The following is a 20,820-nucleotide window of genomic DNA, read 5'->3' as shown; positions in this document are numbered from 1 at the left end:
TCCTCTGGTTTCACTCCTAGGTCTGTGTGATAGCAGGGGGCTGTTGGGCCTGCTGCAGAGCTGGAGCAGTGCATGGAGCTGGCTGGAATCAGCCTTACACTGAGTGCAGTTGCCTGGCTTCCTTCACAGTGCCTGAACCTTGAGCAGGTGAGAGTCTTTAAGTCCTTCTTGTTGATCACTAATTTAAATTTAGAAAAACCAAACTCCTTCCTGCCAAGGAGCAGCTTCAGAAGTGCTTTGGCAAGTTTGTGTCTTTAGAGACTTTGCATATAATCCAAGTGTTAGCCTAGGCTTTGCAGAGCTGAGAGTAAGACAGAGAACAAGATAAAGGATGTTATTTTGCAAATTTTAGCTAACACAGCTGTATATTGTATATCCACTAAAAGGACAGGACAATCCTAAAGATAAGGAATGAAAAGACTGCACGTAGATGATAGAACCAGCAAGAACTGGCTTGGACTGCTGAGGTCTGCCAAAGAAAGGAAGGGTCAGAAGTTTAGCAGTGAGGAAGACTACTGGTCTTCATCAAAAGCCATCCAGAGTAGCATACTCTGGGTGACCACCCAAGGACCCTAGTACACGTGTGAATAGGGGCAGGAACCTGTTACTGGTTCTTTAGAAACCTAATGAATGTGCAAGAGACTCAGAGAAATTAAGTGAATATGTATATGTTCCATGAATACAAGCACACTGCTTATAACCCTTGGTGTGTATGTTAGGCAGAGTGATCCCCCACATGCTCTGCACAGTAATAAAGAATACCTGCTTAATAACTTTGGTTATTGAGTTTTCACCATGTCACTATGTATAATCTAATCATTAGGTAGGCATTGCACAGCTGAGCACACAGAGGGTTTCCTCCTCCAGAAGCATTGTACCTGCATCATTGCTGGACCATTCACAGGGGGCTGCTGCATGTATGTGGCTTTGCCACCTCTGCTGCAGTTAGCTTACTATTCCCTATGTCTGTACGTGGGGGGGCAGAAGCGCGGCCGTATCACGCCCCAGGGACTTGCTGGTGTCGGTGATGACTGAACTTTTTTCCCCATCAGAGCGACAGTGTTGAGTTGTCACTGCTCTAGCCAGGCCTTGTCTGATGCACCAGCAAGGGCAGAGCTGTTGTGTATGCTGGCCTCGTGGGGCTGGGTGCTGACTGCTCCTTTGGTTTCACTCCTAGGCCTGTGCAAGGGCAGGGGGCTGCTGGGCCTGCCACAGAGCTGAAGCGATGGTGGTAGGTGGCTGGGATCAGCCTTACACTGAGGGAAGTTGCCTGGTTTGCTCTGCTGTGCCTGAACCCCTGATGGGTGTGAATGGTAAGTCCTTAAGTTGACTGTATCTGTTACTGGATTAAAAAAAAGTGTGTGTATATGTGTGTGTGTGTGTATATATATATATATAAAAAAGGGAGTTTCTGGATTACTCAAATGTTCTGCAAATGTTTGGTGTGCTCATGGATATATTAGTGCTTTCAGGGAAAGGAGATGAGCTTTGTGGAAAATGATAGGACTATGTATGACTTAGTAGCAAATGTTGCCTGCTGAGAGGAACAGGCTGGTGCTGCTCTTCTGCTCTGCCCCTTGCTGGTAGGTATGCAGCAGTGGTCACAGGATGAGGCACGCTGTGGTCCTGCCTGGGCTAGTTCCTCTGCCTGGGGTTTGGCGACTGTACAGCACTTTGTGCAGCATGCACAATCTGCTGTCTCTGCAGTGTGAAGGCAGGAAACTTTGTGTGGCCATGAAGGTTGGACCTGAAAAAGCTTATGAGCTGTTATCCCTGCCTCCCTTTTCTGTTGAGTCTGCATTTAGCAGTCTCTTGCTGTGCTGCAGAAACCCCGTTCATCTGTGTTTTCCTCTTGGCTCTCACAGTGTTAGCACCTGTGCCTGTTGAGCAGGCCAGCCAGGCAGTTCTTTGTGGGGAAGGATTGGCATGAATTCTGCCACAGATTTGTGTGGGGAGGTGGGAGCAGGGACTCGCTGGTGTCGGTGATGACTGAACTTTTTCCCCATCAGAGCGACAGTGTTGAGTTGTCACTGCTCTAGCCAGGCCTTGTCTGATGCACCAGCAAGGGCAGAGCTGTTGTGTATGCTGGCCTCGTGGGGCTGGGTGCTGACTGCTCCTTTGGTTTCACTCCTAGGCCTGTGCAAGGGCAGGGGGCTGCTGGGCCTGCTGCAGAGCTGAAGTGATGGCTGGGAACCAGCTGTGGATCAGATGTGTGATGAGGGCAGTTGCCTGGCTTCCTTCACAGTGCCTGAACCTTGAGCAGGTGAGAGTCTTTAAGTCCTTCTTGTTGATCACTAATTTAAATTTAGAAAAAAACATACTCCTTCCTGCCAGGGAGCTGCTTCAGAAGTGCTTTGGCAAGTTTGTGTCTTTGGAGACTGCTGCATATAATCCAAGTGTTAGCCTATGCATTGCAGAGCTGAGAGCACAGAGGGTTTCCTCCTGCAGAAGCATTGTACCAAGGCCCTTTGTGCACTGTGTCACTGATGAAGTGTTCATTGGAGGCTGTGTGTGTGCGTGGCTTTGCAACTTCCGTTGCAGTTAGCTTACTATTCCTTATGTCTGTGCATGGTGGGGGGTGGGAGCGCGGCCGTATCACACCCCAGGGACTCGCTGGTGTCGGTGATGACTGAACTTTTTTCCCCATCAGAGCGACAGTGTTGAGTTGTCACTGCTCTAGCCAGGCCTTGTCTGATGCACCAGCAAGGGCAGAGCTGTTGTGTGTGCTGGCCTCGTGGGGCTGGGTGCTGACTGCTCCTTTGGTTTCACTCCTAGGCCTGTGCAAGAGCAGGGGGCTGCTGGGCCTGCTGCAGAGCTGAAGTGATGGCTGGAGCCAGCAGTGCGGCGAGTTGGCCTGGTTTGCTCTGCTGTTTACTTTTTCCTTTGGCAGAAGAGAATGGTAAGTTGTTGCCCTGAAATTTGGACTGATACGTAGATCTGAGTGTTGTAGCAGGAGCCCTTTGCCTCATGTTTGCCTTCTTACAGCATGTTTGAGGTGGCAAGTGAGGGTAATGAGCAGCATCAAGCTGTGAGTCAGCAGCAGCCTAGAAGCTGTGGTGATGTGATCTCTTAAAGACAGTTGCTCAGGAGAATAGAAAACACTTCTTAGTTATTGACCTGAGAATTACACCTGTTAAAATACTGTTTCTTTTATCATCTTGCCTGCAGAGAGTAATATGCCTTGTCATTTTTTATGGGCATGTAATGGAGTGCCTTGATAATAAACTGAAGAGTATCTCTCTCTCAATCTGTGGTATATGATGACTTCAAACTTTTTTCCCCATCAGATCAGCAGTGCTGATTCGAACTTCTGTTTTAGCCAGTTTATCTGATGCCACAGATACGAAATTCAGTTTGTCACCTGGCTCTGTATTGAGGCTACCTGTCCTTGCACCCCTGTGGGCAGGGAATCCTTGTGCATGCTGCATGCTTTTAGGGCAGGCAGCACTGGAGGGTGCTGTCTGCACATACTTTAGTAACACTGATTGTGTAACACTATCTGACATGCATAAAAGACTTTAAGATCAAAAGTGAAAGAATTCTTCCTCTTAGATCTTCAGTAACAAAAATGGCTGAGATCTCTGGCAGGTTTCAGTTTAACATAAATGACATAAACATAGGTTTTTTTTGTTGTTTTGCCCTACTTTAGCAGTGATTAAGTGCTTCATATAAAGTCAGGGAATCTTTGTTCTCCTAGATTTTTCTCTGTCAGTGAGAAGTTCTCCATGCTTTGGAAGTCTTGATAAGTCAGTTTTCAGCAAATGTGGCTGGGGGAGGGGGATTCCTTTTGGTATTTTTTCTTCACTTTCTACAAAGGATCAACTGTCTACTGAAAACTTGGCTATTTGGTTAGGATTTCACTAATGCTCTATAAAATGTGCTTAACAATCTTGCTTCATTGAATAAGCAGCTATTGTTACTGGCTTCATTCAGTTACAGCTTGGTCTTGCTCTTTAGGTACTTGGTGTTCAGCTGTTCTTAGTTTTAATGAGGCTGAAGTCTCCTCAGTCTGTGGAGAGCACAGATGTGACCATTCTACATGGCACACTCAAATTGAACAGCAGTATGATTGGCCTGTGTCAGGTGGTGAAGCTGGTAGAGCTGACCAAATCTGTTACTCTGGCACCCTCTTCTCAGTGAGTTCCCCCAGACTTTGTTCAAGAACAAGTCTGAAAGCCCCCAAAATGCAGTTCTACAAGTGCATTCTATTTGGAGTGTCTTACAGTGCAGGGGTTCTTATGGTTGCTCGCAGAATAGCCTTTGTCTAATTTTTTTGGGGGGGGGCAGAGGTGGGGTTGGAATTTAAAAGCTGTGTTTTTGCTGCTTGATGTAGAGTCAACTGACAAAATGTTGGGTGTTTTCTTGGCAGGTTGAGATCTGTCAGAAGTTGTCCCAGGACCTGCTGTGATTTCAGTGTTCTAGGTGAAAGCTGTCTTCTGCTAATGATGTTACTCTCCATGCTGCTGCCTGTGATCCCTTGTTCAAGCTACAGCATCCACATCATCCTGCAACAGCTCTTTGGTCTTTTCTCAGAGCTAGCAGAGAATGATAAATTGGTGTCTTGCCAACTCACAGATGGAGGGTGTTATGTTTTTTTCCTTTGTATGAGACATTTAATCGGAATGGATTCTGGAACTTGTATGTTTAACATAATTTGGTGCTTTTGTCTGCGAGGGCTGTCTGTGTTCACCTGGCAACTAATGTTACCTTGTCAGTATTGTGCAAAGTATAGAAGCCTTAAAGAGCTGTTCTCATGTATGGGATGATGGCCTTGTGTGTAAGGAGAGGGGATTCAAGTTTTGGTTCTCCCCTGTCACTCTGAAAGCTTTAGTAAAGTATCATCTGCATGTGAAGCAAGGAAGGTACATTTGGATGCTGCAGTGTGGCCTTTTTCTGTACTCTTTAGGGCCTATTTTTAATAAAACCTGAGTACTCTGAACTCAGCTGAGTGAGTTGTCTTCCATACCTTTTAACACCCAATTCCTGGATCTCCTAATTGTTGGGTTTGGAGCTGGATTGCAACAGTGCTTCTGTGTGGTCACTGTGTGGAGCTGCCTGCTGCTTCAAGTGAGGAGAAAGGGTCTCAATCTCATGGCAGTCTAGCTACTCTTCACATATCCTCAAGCAAAAGGTATTTAGCTGGGACTTGTACCTACTGATATTCCCCAGAAACAACAGAAGGACACTGGGGGGTTTAGCTGGCCTGGTGAAAGATGCAGGCAATCATGTTCCAGGTAAGTTGCAGTGGCTTTGCAAATTCTTTCCTGCATGAGTCCTTTAGAGAAGTGACAGCAGTCCAGGACGGAAGATAGCTGATGTCAGCTTCTGGAAGGATTTGGATGTTTCCCTCATGCAATGTGTTCAGCTAGCAGGAATGGACTGCTTCTGGATAGAGATACTAGTGGCAGATGTTGGTTCAGATCCTGTAGCCTTCCCCTGGAAGCTGTTTGGCAATCTTCCCAGTCTGTAGAGCAAGAGAATTAAATATGAAATCTGCATCTACATATGTGCTGAAGTAGGGAGACACTACATAAGTTGAAGCTAAAGGCTTCCCCAATACCAGAGAAAAGTAGTTGAGGAGTGCTAGGATGTACTGCTTCCTGCACCTCCAGACTTCCATGTTACAGCTTTGCAGAATATATACCATTGGGCTCAGCAGGAGCTAAAACTTGTGTAGTATAAATGCACCTGTACTGTGCAGTGTGCTCTCATAGAGGGGTTGAATTACTGGTGAGTCTTCTGAATGGAAGGAGAAGGCATTCTCCATCTGTTGTGCTTATTAGCCTGGCAATCAAGTGGTATCTGCATGGTGCACATTCAAACAGGCTTTGGCAGATGTCTCATGCAGGTCCTGGTCTGGTAGCATTTGTACACCCCGCTGGCAATGCAAATGAGGTAAATGGTCTCTTCAATTCAAGCTGACATGAAGACCTCGGATCTATATTACCTTGCAGCATCTCAAACAGCAGGTTCAGATTCAGACCTCACGTCTCATGATGGAAGTAGCTGTTCCCCATGAGCACAGCCAGTATGTGCATTAGGAATGGGGTTTAAAACCAATCCTACTGCCTCATTAGATTCCTGAGGAGCAGGGCCACCTGGCAGCATGTGTTGCTAGTCCTGGCCTGATCTTGATGGGTCACATATGCTAAATGACAAGTGATAAAAGCAGCTGGGTACTTATGTGCAGGGCTGCATTGAGCTAGCGGCCACAACTCTGCTTGAAGTAGATGAAGGGCAGAAGTAAGGAGTGGATAACAGGCTAAGGAAGGCTTTAAGGAAAGATTTCCTGCAGCATTTAAAGTATTGCAGTGTGTTTTTTACTACCTGTTAGAAACAGCTTAATTGATACTGTAATGGCTTGGTAGTTATTTACAGCACCTATGACTTCTGGAGGGCATTTCTGCTGCCAAAAACCATAAATAAGTTTCAGTGGTTATGGGAGGGGACTCAGTACCTGAGATAAGTGGGCTTTGGCATGTATGTTCAATAGGAATCTTCAATGATTGAAAATTAGCTATTAATCAGCATATAAATCACTCTTCCATTAAACTGGGCAGAGATTTTTCTCAATTACTGTAAGCAGCATAATCTCTCGAAACAACATATTGATGAGGGATTAGAACTGCTCATATAATTACTTGAATAATCTAATGAGCATATCTGACAGCAAGCATACTTTAGATTAGGGAGGAGAGATTGCTGGTTGTCCAGTGGGAGCTGTGAGGACATACGTACCTGAATTACACTTTTTTTTTCTTTACAAGTTTTATCTCTCACCAGGAGACCAGGTCAGGATTCAAGCACTGGTGCTGCTGTTCATATGTATGGGGTGGATGACAAAACTGTCTGAAGATAATTGATGTGCTATAAATGACTGGAGCACTGTGGATGCAGGAAAGTGAGATGGAGGAGCTGAATGTGTGCACTTGAGCTGAGCCTGGAGGTCTCTGACTGGCAGCTGTAGAGGGTGCTGTGTGCATGCATTTCTCAAAGCTTAGCTAAGAGCCAGATGGGTTTTCTACATCAACTGTCCATTTGTGTGTGTTTATACATGTAGTCAGGATGCTTTCCCTTTGTCACTGTAGCAGTTATTACAGCAGCTTGTCACTGCTGTAATAACAGTGGGGCCAGTATTTGAGATTCTTCTGTAAAAACACAAAGAATGACAGCGGGGAGAAATCTTGAAAGTAAGGTGTGAGTAAATCTGAACTTGTCACAGGTTCTGTTTAGAGGAGCAGAGGTGGAAGAGATCTGCGCTCTGACAGGCTTTTGTTTCAAAGCTTTCTTCTGGGGTTTCTGATATGCCTATAAACAGGAGCGTGCCTTAGGAATGCCTTCATTTTACATCTGCCACGATACATCTGGAACTAGAGGGCCTCCCCTCATGCTCCTTCCAGACCTGTGCTCCAAATTCCCATGCACCTGTGAGGAGAGCTTGAGGGCACTTGGGTTGTCTGTGCTGGAGAAAGGAAGCCTAAGAGGTGAGCTCAACAGCTTCCTGAGGAGGGGAAGCAGAGAGGGAGGTGCTGGTCTGTGCCCTCCGATAATTGATGATAAAATGCGAGGCGATGGCACAAAGCTGTGCTAGTGGAGGCTTGGACTGGATGTCGGGAAGAATTTCTTTGCTATGAGGGTGGTCAGACACTGGAACAGGCTTCCTAGAAGCAGTTGGTGCCCTATGCCTGTAAGTGTTCAGGAGACGTTTGGATAATGTCCTTAATAATATGTTCTAACTTTTAGACGGCTCTTAGGTGGTAAGGCAGTTGCGATCAATAATATTTGTAGGACCCTTCCAGCTGAACTATTCTAATTTAAACCTACCCAAGGCTGCTTGAAAATGGGAGCATGACTGCCTTTACCAAAAGTCTGCCTGGACATGGCTTCAGGAAAATATGTGGAACGCCTAGCTGGTAAATACAGTACAGGGGTCACATTCAGTACAGGAACATCTTTTAGTACATTTTTTTTACATATTTTTTAGTACAGTAACATCTTTTTCCTGTTACACTTCATACCCTACCTTCTCCTGTAGGTGTTCCAAACCCCTCTGGTACTCTGGTAGTGGAGAACTGGCTGAGCTTGATTGTGGCCTGCTATGGGCTCTCAGCAGCTTTGTATGCTCAGAGCTCAGGTAATTGTACTATGTGTAACCATAAGCTATTAATAAATTCGAGCTGCAGTGGACTTTGCAGTACTTCAATGTGTAGTGCAGCAGGTTTCCCAGATAACAGAGAAACCATCAAATGGACTTTATTGGCTGTAGCAATGCAGGTAAGATCACCCTGTTTGAAAATCACTTAATATAGGCCTTTGATAAAAGATGGGGGGGTGTTACCACAGGATTTAAAGCAATTTGCACCTAGTGTTTGTTGCCTGACTTCAGTAGGCACTGGTCAGACCCTGACTGTGGCTGCCGGGTTTTTTGAATGAAGTGATGAAGGCAAAGAGGCATGTTCTCAACCAAGGCAGACTTACAGCTTGTTCCGATTGTCTCTCTGCACAGTGCTCCTGACTAGCTCTCAGATGGGCAAAGGAAAATCACAGCATGTCCAGAGCTCTTACTCTGCTGCTGTGAAGTGGTTGAACGGGGCAGTAAGGACAAAGACAGATCTGTCAGCCTCATCAATTACAGCAGAAACAGGCAATGTTGTATGTACTTGGGTAACTTTCTAAAACTGAAATCTGGAGTCACTCACTAGGCTGGTATGTTTAAGCAAATGTTTACTTTTCTCCAACAGCTCTGTTTCTTGGTGCCATGAGCATTTGAGAGGAAAATAGCACAGATTATTTCTCTGGTTGCTGCTTTTAATAGATGTGTTTTCATACACAGTGAGAGGTTTAACATTTATATTCCCTAAGACCCAGGCATCTTTGTGAACTTGACTGCTTGTTGATTATTATACTCTTTTTAGACCCATCTGTTAAGTGGCTTATGGGATAGCACAGACCATTTCCTCATTGCTGCTTGTACTATTTGCTGTTTGTATTGTTGCCTCTGTCTGCACCTCTGCTCAGTGATAGATAAAATTATTAAATCTAAAATTATTAAATCTATGTTGACAGGCTAGACACTATCATGGAGAGCAATGAAGCACAACCTGGTTTTGTGGTTGCTGTGGGAAGATCCAGTTTTCAGGACATTCAAAGTGTTCCACAGGCAGTAAGGGGAAGATTTTTATTATTTTTTAAGCAAAGTGTTTCTTTTAGAGCATTTTTTTAAATGTTCTGCAGCTACAGACCTTCCTGTCCTTCTACCCTTTTTGCCTGTTGCTTTTAGAAAGCATCCATCCACTGGAGAGTTCAGTTCACTGGTGTCACTTGCTCTGTTTGGTTTTGAATGCTCCGGCTGGGTCACCTTGAAGTCTTCCATCTATTGCTGAGAATGTGTTTGGCTTCTGTAACCTTTTCCCAAGCCAGATATAAAAGCTAGGGGTTGTCCTCATTTCTCTGCTTCACGGAGACTCCCCTGGGTTCTTGTAAGCTTCCCCAGCAAGGATGTCCAGAGCCAGAGAGACTTTGGCAGATGTGATGTCAGTATGACTGCACAAAGAAGCAAGGCATGTTGTTCATCAGGTGGAAGGTATCCTTCCAGCGGGGGGGGTAGGAAAGCAGATGCAGCTCCACATGGTGCTGCCTGCCCAGATGGATTCCCTGGAGCCTGTTCCTGAAGGCTGCTCTCTGAAGGTGGGGCAGTATGTCAGCACCCAGGGGCTGGCCTGAGGTAGGACATGCACTTTCCTCTCCACACATGCTCACATTTCCTGCTGTGGGTGGCAATGTCTTCAAGAGCCTTCTGCTTTTGGTTCAGAACTGCTCTTTAATTGAAAGGGTGAGGTTTTTTGATCCTCCCACAGATACTGGAATGCTTGCGCATCGGTCCAGGATAGAGCCAGGCCCTTAGGCAGCAGCTGACTTCTGGATACCATTTCTTGGAAGAAATATATATACACCTCTGCCCTTGTTTAGTGGCTGTGAGGATGTGCACTCTGTGCTGTGCTACTGCTGCAATTGTAGATATTACATTAGCCCCAGCAATTTTCCCAAACCTAGCTGGGGAATTTAATGGCCCCCAGATAAAGAAAGAAGTGTTGCTGTAATTGTTACCCAGGCTCAGTCTCCATTCATGTTTGCAAGAATTTTGCCTACCAAGAGAGAAAATATTTTATTCTCCTGAGATAAAGTATTCATGAGGGAAGATCTGTCTTGAGGAAGTCTATTTTCTAACAGTTGTGGATCAGGCCCTTGACACCAGCAGTTCAGAGCACTCTTTTCCTTTGAGTATTCACTGTCAGTGTTTTACAGCAGGATATCTGTAGGTGCAATTTTCTTGGAAATCTGCAGAGGAGGACTGGAAGTGCCTGAGAAGTTTTGTTAGTCAGCAATTTATGTTGCTGTGGAAACGCCTTAGAGCTTGGGAAAACTGCCTGGAGAAAATGGTGGCTGCCAAAGGTGCTAACAGCAGTTTGCATCTCTGGCTGGTTCCTAGCTTACCTACCTGGACAGTGGGCTCATGCCTCTCCATGGCTGCTGTTGTATCATGAGGGTGACCCACGTTTTGTGCTGCTGGTCATGATTTCCTGCTGCAAACCCTCTCTGTCACTCCTCTGAACTCTGACATTCTCCCTGCCAGGCTGTCCTCTGATCGGGGATGGTACGCTGGGGACCAAAGCAGTGTCTGAGTCCTCGAATGTCAGATTGCCAACTGTAAAGGCAAGTAGCAGCACCAGTGGGGATGAGAGAGAGGCTGATGCAGTCTCATGTCTCAGACTAAGTTACAGTGACCTGGTGAATGTCTCTGTGCGCACACACCTGTTTGATTTTTCCTCTGGCACAGCTGACCAGGTAGACCTCCTGTTATGTAGCCTTTTGGCAAGTAGAAGGCTTGGTGAGGAGGGTCAGCTTCTGAGTCATCATGTTAGTTTAAATAGATAGAAACCTGCCCCTTACTGTTCTTTTCCTGTCTGTTTTTTTTTTTTTTTTTTATTCCTCTGGAGAAAAGTACTTGCAAGAATAAAGCAGAGCAGAGGGGAAGCACAGATGGATTTCCTCAGTGAAGGAAAGCAGGCAGAATCAGGGCTGTGACTGCCACGCCTGCACAACAAATGCTGGGTGCGGGGTTCACTGTGCTACATGAACTGGACGTGATGGGCACAAAGGATGTCAGAGCCTCTTGCCTGAGGCATGTGATGCTGCCATTGCCTTTTAAGTGGGTGCCTCTCGCTCTGTTGCTGGAAGTCACATCAATAGGTTCTCCCTGCTGCCCTCCAGTGCCCCTTTCAAAAAAAAAAAAACAAAAAACAAACAAACAAAAAAAAACAACCAGAAAACAAGCAAGCAAAAAAGCAAACAAACAAACAAACATAGAAAAGTTGCAGTTTCCCAAGAGCTGCCTCCTGCCTGTCTGAATTGTGACAGGGGAATCTGACAGAGGCACCTATCCAGGAAAGAGGCGAACGATTTTCCCTCACACTGAAGAGGAAAGCTCACCGATAGCTGTTGTCAGATATTCCCACTGCCTGATGGAATCTCTCTGTCCATGACAGCGTTGTTCCCTCTACTCTTGCTCGGGAGTTGGGAGATGTAAAGCTGTATGGGAGGTCTCTGAGGCTAAGAGAAGACAGGAGCTCTCAGGCCTTCATGAATGCATCACAGCCTTCAGCTGTGGGTGACAGGCTTATCAGTGAGCTGTGGTTTGCCGTAGGTTTACCTAAGCCGTAAACCTATATAGCGTCCCTGAGAGATGGTGGGGTTAGCTCTGTGGGGAGAACTGTAGCAATAGAAGTGTTAGGAGAATCTTGCAGGGTTTCTTCATCTTTGGTTTCCTTTTACCAGGAGTAAAGGTAATTTGGGTTTATAATGCCATTTTCTGACTCATTAGGAGTATTATTTAAAAGTCCTTTTAAAAATGTCATTACTTTAATGATTAAGGATTTTACTTCATGCGGTAATTTATGGCATTGTTTTTAATGGATCAGAGGAGGAGCCTGGGCATTGAAAAGAAGCATGTTCTTTGAGGAACTTCTTAAGTTCCTCACAGAATTCTAGAATTCAAATCTGGGTATAGCTGAAATAGTGTGAAATTAAAAAAAAAAAAAAAAAAAAAAAAAAACCATGAGAGGAAAATAAGACACAGTGCTCCCTGTTCCAGGTTAAACAACACAAAAGCTCTTTCACTTTCTATTTACTAAATTACAAAGTGCAGAAAGCCTTATGCCTTGGGGACTTGATTTTGCCTGAGGAAAGTGTAGACTTGCCTGATCAGTGCCTTCCTATGCCCATGATAGTTTCTGCTCCCATCTTAGAAAATAAAAATGACTGTGTAAATTGTATTAATTGAATAAAACTATTAAATAGATGAGTTAGTATTAGAGGGTTTGTTTATTTTAATACAGGTAGTACTGTATGATCTTTCACCGTTGCACTCAGAAATGCTGGTGAGAGACTTCTGTGAGTTTGGGTCAGTGCTTTGGTTTTTAGCTCTAATTCACATACTTCTTTCTGGCTTCATGATGTTCTGTGAAATGTTTAGCTATCATCTGCAGAGACAATTTGTGCAGAGAACCTCCTGTGGAAATATATTTCTTGAAGATAAGGCGCTGGTTTCATCACCTAAGTGACACCTTACTGCAAATGAGTATCTGCTGCTTTGTAGATTAGCTGTAACTTTATTAATTTACAAGGGCCAACTTGCTGTGGTTTTTGTTTGTTTTTCAAACAAGGGGAAATGAATACATTCCAAGAGGCAGTATGGCTCCAAGGCCAATGACGAGTCTAGAAATGTGGACTTGTCTGTTCTAGGTCTTGTTCTACAAATGTTTGGTCAAGTGAAAAAAGATGCAGTGAAGACAAGGAACTGCCAGCATGAATGAGGCCCGTTTGGTCAACAGGAGCCAGCACGATCAGGCTTTGTTTATAACATTGAAGCAGTAATTTCCACTTGGTAGGCAGATTGCACCAGATGTGTCTGACTCACCACATGCATGAGAGGCACTCAGATTATCTTTGGCAGGCAAGCAGGCATGGATCAGACCAGGACTCTTCCCTCCGTGGACTCCTCCAGGAACTCTGCATGGCAGAGATTAAGCTGGGTCCTGTTCTCTGACCTCTTTGGCTTCCTGACAGCATGATGTATAAAAAAAAAGGCAGTGTGACTGTGACATGGGCAGCACCTGGACTGCAGAGATCCAGAGTGTGTTCAGATAAGTTTAATCCTGATGATATAATCAGAAATCGTTTTATTTATTTATTTTTGTTAAGGTAGTCAAAAATGTCAGCTAAAAGCTTGGCTAATGTTGGCAATGCTCAACCCACGTTTGAAATAGGCATTTTAAATTTCTGAACCTTACTTAGATATGAGACCATTTGTCTTTGAAACTTCACTTATCTCAGTCAAACACTAACATATCTGCTGCTTACTGGAGAGATTTATTTAAAACCAAGGTTTTTCTGGATGTGCAATCAAATGGCAACTTAAAAACAGGACTAGTGGTAGTTAAGTATATTTGCTGTCTTCTGTAGCTTTTACACCTCATTACAGAGCCTGGTTAATTGGAACAGCTATGTCTGTGTGCAGTGTAATATTTCAAATACACTTTTTAAGTACACTTCTTAATATAAAAGAAACCTCCAGGTTCTATTTAAGCAGCATCTGTACCACTTAAGGATTTGTTTTCTTTCTGTTTGCTTTGCTTTTGATTTGAGAGATTTAAAAGAGTGAAATGCAGGGCCTGTGTGACAACTGCATTGAAGAAACTGTACTGTAGACTATCCCTAAGTGGTCCTGTATCATATAGGCTCCCAAGGGACAGGTAATGTCGTGGCACACTGGAGCCTGATCCTGCAACTTGTACGTGGCCCATTTGTACTTTTGTACTTGCTGCCTCACAAGCCGGCTCAACTGACCTGACATTTCCAGTTATAACTAAATGGTTTTTTTTTGTTTGTTTGTTGTTTTTTTAGCTGTGGGTGGATTCATTTAACCTCAGATACAGAAGGGTACCACTGTAAATCCCATATCCATTTTTTATCGTCTCTTAAGAAAATCATTGAAATAAAACCACACATAAAAAAGCACTGATATTTGTCTTATATTTATCAGTTTCAGAAAAGGAAGACGTTAGCTTTTCTTTGGTCTTAATCTAACAGACAGCCACCTGTGAAAAGCAAAGGGACCTGTGTTCTGGCCTATGCCAAGCTGCAGCTTGGCGACTATGTGTGCAGGGAAGGAGGAATGGGGGCCTGCAATCCTAGGCCCTTAAATTGAGAAAATCAGTTAAAGTGGTTAACTTAGCATGAGATGGGGTCATCTGGTGTTGACTGGGAAGACTGATCTCTTGGGGTTTGAAAAGGACAGCTGTTCTTGGGGTATTACATGTATTTCTTGCTTCATTTCCAGAGCTCTAGTATCTCCTGTGTACTTGGAGGTTTCTCATAGTAAAGGAATGAAATGCTCTGTGCTGAAGAAGACTGGTGTGTGGAACATGTCCCTGGGGATCTCTTCCATCCTTAAACACCAGCAACAAAATCCCACGGGCTATTTCTGTAGCCCACTGAGCCATAGTGCAAGTCAGGGAAGGAGGGGAAGGCTGCTCCTGCCTGGAGGGATCTCCCAGCATGGTGGGGCTACCAGAGAAGCAGTGTCGGAGGAGGATGCAGAGGTGCAGGGGTTCAAGGAGGAGGTGGCTGTGTGTGGAAGCAACTGGTGAAAGCAGGAGAGTGGAACCAGTTTGGGAGGAATCTGAGAAGTCAAGCATTGCTTTCGACTTAATGTGGGAGGGGGTCATGTAGCTCGGGGAGCTGATGGGGGATTTTAGGCATTGCGTTCCTTCTAGAGAGCATGTCTTGCCGTAGAATCATAGGATTATTTTGGATTTAAAAGATTCCCAGTGATGCTTTGTGGAGTTAGGTCCACCCTGGGCATTCACAGGCTAGGGAAAAATTCCAGCTTTGACTTGAATGCAGACCCGTTTAGGGCTTTTCTTCTGCTTAGAAGTATAGTTTGCCTTGTTCACAAAGGTGTCTCTTATGGCTCAGACTCTCAAGTTGTTCTTTCACTTTCTCTTAGGAAAAGAAAGCCCATCCAAACTGAAAGTACTGGATTCAGAAAAGTTGGCTGGTTTCCTTCTGTTTTCTTCAGGGAAGCAGAAGAACTAGAGAGAAAACCACTAAAAGCTTTTTATTAAAGTATTTGTCTTTTCTGTTTTCTAAATAAGAGTCTTGGCCACTTTGAACCTCCTCCAGCTTTCATTAAAGATAATAGCTTTTTAATGACAATGAGTTTGTTTCCTTTATGCCCTGGTGAGTCATAGCCCTGCTCTGTATGTGATGGGGTTGTGGAATGGGTCTGGGCAGAGGACAGGGGATGGCTTCCACCCCTGGTCTCTGTGCCCATAGCCACACCTGAGTGAGGAGTGACACCTCTGCTTCTCTTCCATCCCGACTTCCCGTCATGGTCTTATAATGCAGCATTGTATATGAGAGAGGAGAAGGCAGAATGAGCAGCTCACACCTCCCATGGGCTGCAGTCTGAGCTGTGGGACTGTGCTGAGATGCTGCATTTATCAAGGGCAAATACTCTTGAGGTTTAAACTCAAGAAGGTGTTTGCTGCTGTGATAGAGGCCCAGCCATAACTGCTCTGCCGTGATGGGGATTCTCTCAGCAGTACCTTGGGAGTCTGGGTCCTGGGGACAAAATTTGTTAGCTGAGAAACAGAGACTGTGGACCTAGGTGGTCATATGGGGAACTTTGGGGAAGACTGCTGCCCTCTGCACACTCTGTCCAGATGTGGTTCTCCTCTCTGCAGATGACCGTGAGCTTTACACGGGTAGCAAAGGCATGTCTGGAGAGGTGTGCAGCAGTTGCCTGTCTCCTAAGCACACAGAAAAGCCTAGGTCTAACATGAAAGGATTTTTTTCTGGTTGAGATGGTTCTGGGTCAGCAGCCCAGTTCAGGTGTGCTGATCAAAATGCCCTTCAGTCCTAAAGAGATCCCATCCCTTTGTCAGGATGTAGGACTGCTGCTGGCTGGGCTTTGTTTGCAGGTGGAGTTGAGGACTGTTTGGTCTGATGCTCTTCTCCACTACAGCAAGAGCTAGTATCTCAGGTCTCACGGGTCTATAGCCTGCTTTCTTCGGATGTCAGCCAACAAGATCTCTGAATTGTGCTTGATGGCAACTCTTAACCCGTGTCTCTACGTGCTAAAAAATAGCAGATGCATACAGAAAGGGAGAAGGAGAATGCCTCTCAAAGGTCTTTTCACTTCTATTCTGAGATCTCGAAGGATGCTGCAAAGGAGAGAATCACAGCACAGAACTTGAATCTCCTCCAAGTAAAGTGGTGTTAGGATCCCTGCAGGTGTATTCTTTGCTTACGGGTCTTGATAAAAGAAAATTCCACCTGAATCTTTTCTCAAATAAGCCTTTTTTAACACGCAGTGCCTAGACCTCCTCCCTTTCCTGACCCCCCAACACTTTTTTTAATTGCAGCTTTCTGTATAGGGTGCCTGGGATAAGTATGCAGGCAGGCATTTTAAGAAAGCAGGAGCAGGTGTGCAAGTAAATCGCCCAGCTCCTGTAGTTTTTACAATTGTTATTTTGAGTTTCTGAAAGAAAGAAGAAAAAAAACACACCTTAATTCTTGCATTAGGATATTTTCACACATCAGATTTTTTTTCTTTTTCTTTTTCTCCCTCAGCCCTTATGATCTGTCTGTGTCAATTTGTTTTCATCTTGACTTTAACTGTGTAAATTCGTATTGTGAGTGGGTGCATGGGAAAGCAAGACCACATCTGCAGGAGTGATTTCTTTTGTCATTAAGGTCTAGCTAACCTAAAGAAAGACTCAAGAGAGCCAGGGTCTGTGAGGTAAGCAGGGATGAACTGGATGCTGTAAACACAACTAGTGGCAGGGAAACCACAGTGGCAGAGCTGCTGAGGCAGAGCCTGGGCTGGTGGCACCTCTCTTCCGACTCAAACCGCTGCCCAGGCAGCCCCTTCAGCTCCTTCTTCAGCCTGCAAGAGAAGTGATTAAGGGAGAACTCAGTGGCGATCTATAGAATCCTAAGTGGCCTTGAGAAAGTAAATGAGAATTGATTGTTCCCTGTTTCTTCCAATACAGGACCCAGGAATTCCAATTAAATCAACTGATGCCAGGTTCAGAATAACTTTGTGCCCCGTGCAGCATGGCATTCTTCTGTGAGAGGCTGCAGGGGCTAAAAGCTTACGTTGGCATGAAGTGGGAGGGGAGAGGATTTGTATAAAACACCTTGGCTGAGGCATAGGCACCAGCTATTAGGTAATCCTGGAGGTGATTTACCAGAAGGTCTGAAAGCATTGTGGTGAAATACCACCAGACAACTTTTACTCCCTCCTGGGCATGGGGTATTGGCCACTATTGAACACAGATGTGGGGGAAGATAGGTCTTTGTTTTGACCTAATGCAGCTTTTCTAGTGGATAGATGCGTGCTCAGCTTTTTATCAGCAGCAGTCTGAGATCAGATCCCAGTCTCTGCTCTGGTTAGAGCAGCTCTGAGAAGGAGGACACTAACCAGCTTGTGCAAAGGATGTCTTTGACCTGTGTAAAGGAAGACCTGTGTGTACTGAGTTAATGTCAGGGCTGGGAAGGCAGCATGCCCAGGGCCTTGGGTGTGATGAAAGGGCTGAGATGCTGTGGTGGGAAGTCAGAGATTTCCTGCTGCCAGCACAAGGGGAAGGGAGTTAAACAACTGAATGAAACAAGGAATAAATTCTTCTCAGGCTCCACTGAATGGCTTCAGTGGAATGTCCAGGTAGGGTAAATCATTAGAGATTGCCACATTTTTCTTGCACGTGTTCCTGCTTTTCTTGTGTTGGAGGCTTTTTTTTTTTTTTTTTTCTATATGCCACACAGAGGGAAGGATCTGGGATGGGAAAACACTCAGCAAACTACAGGATCAGCTAAGTGCCCTGAACACAAAAACACAGCAGTTGCTTTGGCCTTGGCATGTGGCCAGCTTGCCCCTATTCTGCCTGATCAGTGAGGCACAAGCATAATGGACAGTTTGAAAGGGAGAGTTAGTTAAGAATAGCACAGGGCAGGTCGGTCTCTTTGGTTTTGTGTTGGCCCTCCTCTCCTCTGCTGTACTGTGTCTGGGTCAGGCCCGCAGGGCTTAGGAGCAAGTGCTGCTGCCCTGCCAGAGCCGCAACCTGAAAGGGAGGAAATTTAGGGCTTGCACCTACTACTGAAAATGTAACACTCTGTTTCAAAGGATGCTACAGCATCATTTCATGAAGGAGGGTATCCTCAGAAACAGGGTGATCAGACAGGAAGAAAGGGTTGAAAATTTTTAATGTAGCTACTAGTTGAGAGCTCAGCTTCTAAAGAGCGAAGGGGTGACAGGAGTTGGCACACAGATTTGGTTTGTTTAAATACCATCTGTGCTTAGAGTCGAGTCTGATTATCACCTATCCCAAAAGGCCTCAACCTCTCACTGGGCTTCTTGGTCTTGGAGTTTTGCTGCATCTACTGGATTTGTTTGTAGTAGGAAGCTTAATTATTTGTCCCAGCTTTTCTTTGAAAACATTAAAGTTTCTGAGGGTTTCTCTGCTGGTATTTAAAAGCTGAGAACAAAGCTGATATGTGCACCTGGAATTACTCAAGTTGGTACCTGCTCATTGCAGCAACAGCGTATGTGGAAATACTGACCTTTGCTTTTGGACAAGCATTGTCGTGTCTGTTGATTTGTGTCATACTCCGGAAGGCTCAAGTGAATTGGTGGTACTTGCTGAAACAGAACAAAACAAGCAGAGCATCCCATGAGATAGCTTCTAAGAAGGGTTTGAATGAGTTGGCAGCCAGCTCTCCTGTGGCGTTCACATATCTGTAGAAATCAGCTCCAAGAATCACTTGGTTGGCTACTTTCCTTTTATGCTTTTACAGACTTGGCTGTCACAATGGAGGCTAAAATCAGATGCTCTAAACCAGAACCCTTTTATTTTTTTTTTTGGCCTGTGTACTGATAGCTCTGCTGATGCCCTTATTGCTGCAATGCACAAGAATCCAGGTCCTGCACAAGGGATGTAATGTGCAAGAGGCTGTACAAACACAGAACAAAGAAAATACCTCTCTCCTTATGCATTTACAGTGTACATGTAAATCATCAGGTGACAGACAGATGGATACAGAGATGGATACATATAGGGAGTAGGGTAAATCCTGTTTTAGAATGTGGTAAATACTATCCAGACTACATAATGATTTATTTTATTTTATTTTATTTTATTTTGTCAGGAGGAGGGGGCTTATGGCAAAATAAAGTTTAAGAAGGGGCTGGCACTGGACAGAATTCCCCATACCACAGCTGGTTGGCACAGCCTTTGTCAGAGATGGTAATGGACAGTGATGAACTATCCCAGACACTACCCAGAGTAGAAGTGAGAATAAGCTTCCTTCCCTTGGTCGCTTGGGAGGGACATTGCATCTGTTGACATCCTCTGTCCATCAGCGTTAACGAAGGGAGCAGGAGGGCCTCTGGGAACTGGGTCAGCAGCAGCTCCATCGCAGTGCAACTTAATTAAGCAAGAGAAAACGAGCGGGAGGGAAGGAGCCCCTCATGGCCAGCAGGGAAAGCAGCTGTGTTTGAACAAGCAGGTAAAGCAGCTTTTCCACCTGCCCTGGTGAGCTGCTGCTTGATGTTCCCTGTAGGTTGGAAGACACAATTTCCACTGCCAAGGACAGCCCTGCAAGCTGTTCTGCTGCTGAACGTTCCTTATAACATGGGCTAGCTGCAGTTCCTTTCTATAAAGCAGACTCTCTTGGCTCCAGTATTCCTCATAGGGCAAACAGTCCCACTTTTAGAATCGGCAATTCTTTTGCAACAGACCTCTTGCTGGGCTGCCATGGTCCAGGGCTTGGGCCATGCTTTCCCTGGCTTCTTTAACATTATTATCTTTGGAGCATGTCAGGGGAAAAAAGACCCAAACCTTAAAAAAAATCCCCTACGATTATGTCAAACCATGAGGAAGAACTTTTGCTTTCAGACCAGGAATGTGAGATAAGCAACGAGGTTTTCTCCCAAAAGCTTTAGGGTGGGGGATGTATTGAATGGAAACCCCGTGAGATATCTGGACCCAGATCTGATTTTCCTAATAGCACAAGAACAGTTAAAATTGCAGTCTTAATATGAGAACATTGCTTTCTAAAACTAATTTTTATTCAGTCAGTTTTGTGTGTCTCAGAATAATATGGTTGTATTCCTCCTACCCCAGCTTGGAGCATGGCAGCATCAGTGCTGGAAACAGAAACACCTGGGAAGTGTTCTCTATTACCTTCGGTTAATTGTGCAAAAGCTGTACAGTCCTCTGTTTGTGTTGACTAATGAGTTGAGTAATGCAGTCTCCTTTTGAATGTTCTTCCTGTTCTAGATCAAGAATGAGACATACATTGATTAAATGACTTTTGTTCACATAGTGAGTGACTCATTGGCAGAGGCAGGAATTAACATCTGGTATCTTTAAATTTCTCCGTAGACCCTATGGCCTCTAATTTTTAGTGCTCTTCTCTTTCCTCTCATGGCTTTTTTTGTCTCTTACCCACTGTAGGATTTGTTACGTCTATGATTTCCAAGGAGGTGATATCTGACCACTGCCAAGAAAATGAGACATCATTTCCTTGATACAGGTATCTAGGAACATACAAAGAAGCTGAAGTTCCTTTTATTCCTTATCTTTTTGGAAGATTTTACCATGTTATGCCTGGTTTGGTATGATGCCAGGTCTCCTCTGTTCCCATACCTCCAGCACTGCGCATGATGAAGGTGTTAGCCTGTCCAGCAGTATTCGT

General features: G+C 44.8%; 1 long non-coding RNA gene and 4 other non-coding genes across 6 annotated transcripts; all 5 read left to right on the top strand.

Moving 5' to 3' along the window:
- The first annotated feature begins 121 nt into the window (after positions 1-121).
- LOC116495636 lies at positions 122-4,943 on the top strand. 2 transcript variants are annotated; one of them, XR_004253959.1, is made up of 4 exons: positions 122-147; positions 1,178-1,313; positions 2,776-2,899; positions 4,370-4,943. It is a non-coding gene; the product is annotated as an uncharacterized LOC116495636 (long non-coding RNA). The 2 variants fall into 2 exon arrangements; XR_004253958.1 differs by lacking the exons at positions 122-147; positions 1,178-1,313 and adding an exon at positions 2,139-2,263.
- Positions 1,015-1,106, top strand: LOC116495936. Its single transcript, XR_004253978.1, has one exon. It is a non-coding gene; the product is annotated as a small nucleolar SNORD12/SNORD106 (small nucleolar RNA).
- LOC116495932 lies at positions 1,973-2,063 on the top strand. The gene has a single exon (XR_004253974.1). It is a non-coding gene; the product is annotated as a small nucleolar SNORD12/SNORD106 (small nucleolar RNA).
- On the top strand, positions 2,613-2,704 carry LOC116495935. The gene has a single exon (XR_004253977.1). It is a non-coding gene; the product is annotated as a small nucleolar SNORD12/SNORD106 (small nucleolar RNA).
- Positions 3,248-3,341, top strand: LOC116495933. The gene has a single exon (XR_004253975.1). It is a non-coding gene; the product is annotated as a small nucleolar SNORD12/SNORD106 (small nucleolar RNA).
- Positions 4,944-20,820: the final 15,877 nt, after the last annotated feature.

Source organism: Aythya fuligula, chromosome 16 (genome assembly GCF_009819795.1).
Source record: "Aythya fuligula isolate bAytFul2 chromosome 16, bAytFul2.pri, whole genome shotgun sequence".
Classification (NCBI taxonomy): domain Eukaryota; kingdom Metazoa; phylum Chordata; class Aves; order Anseriformes; family Anatidae; genus Aythya; species Aythya fuligula.
This window is presented reverse-complemented; position numbering and strand designations above follow the sequence as displayed.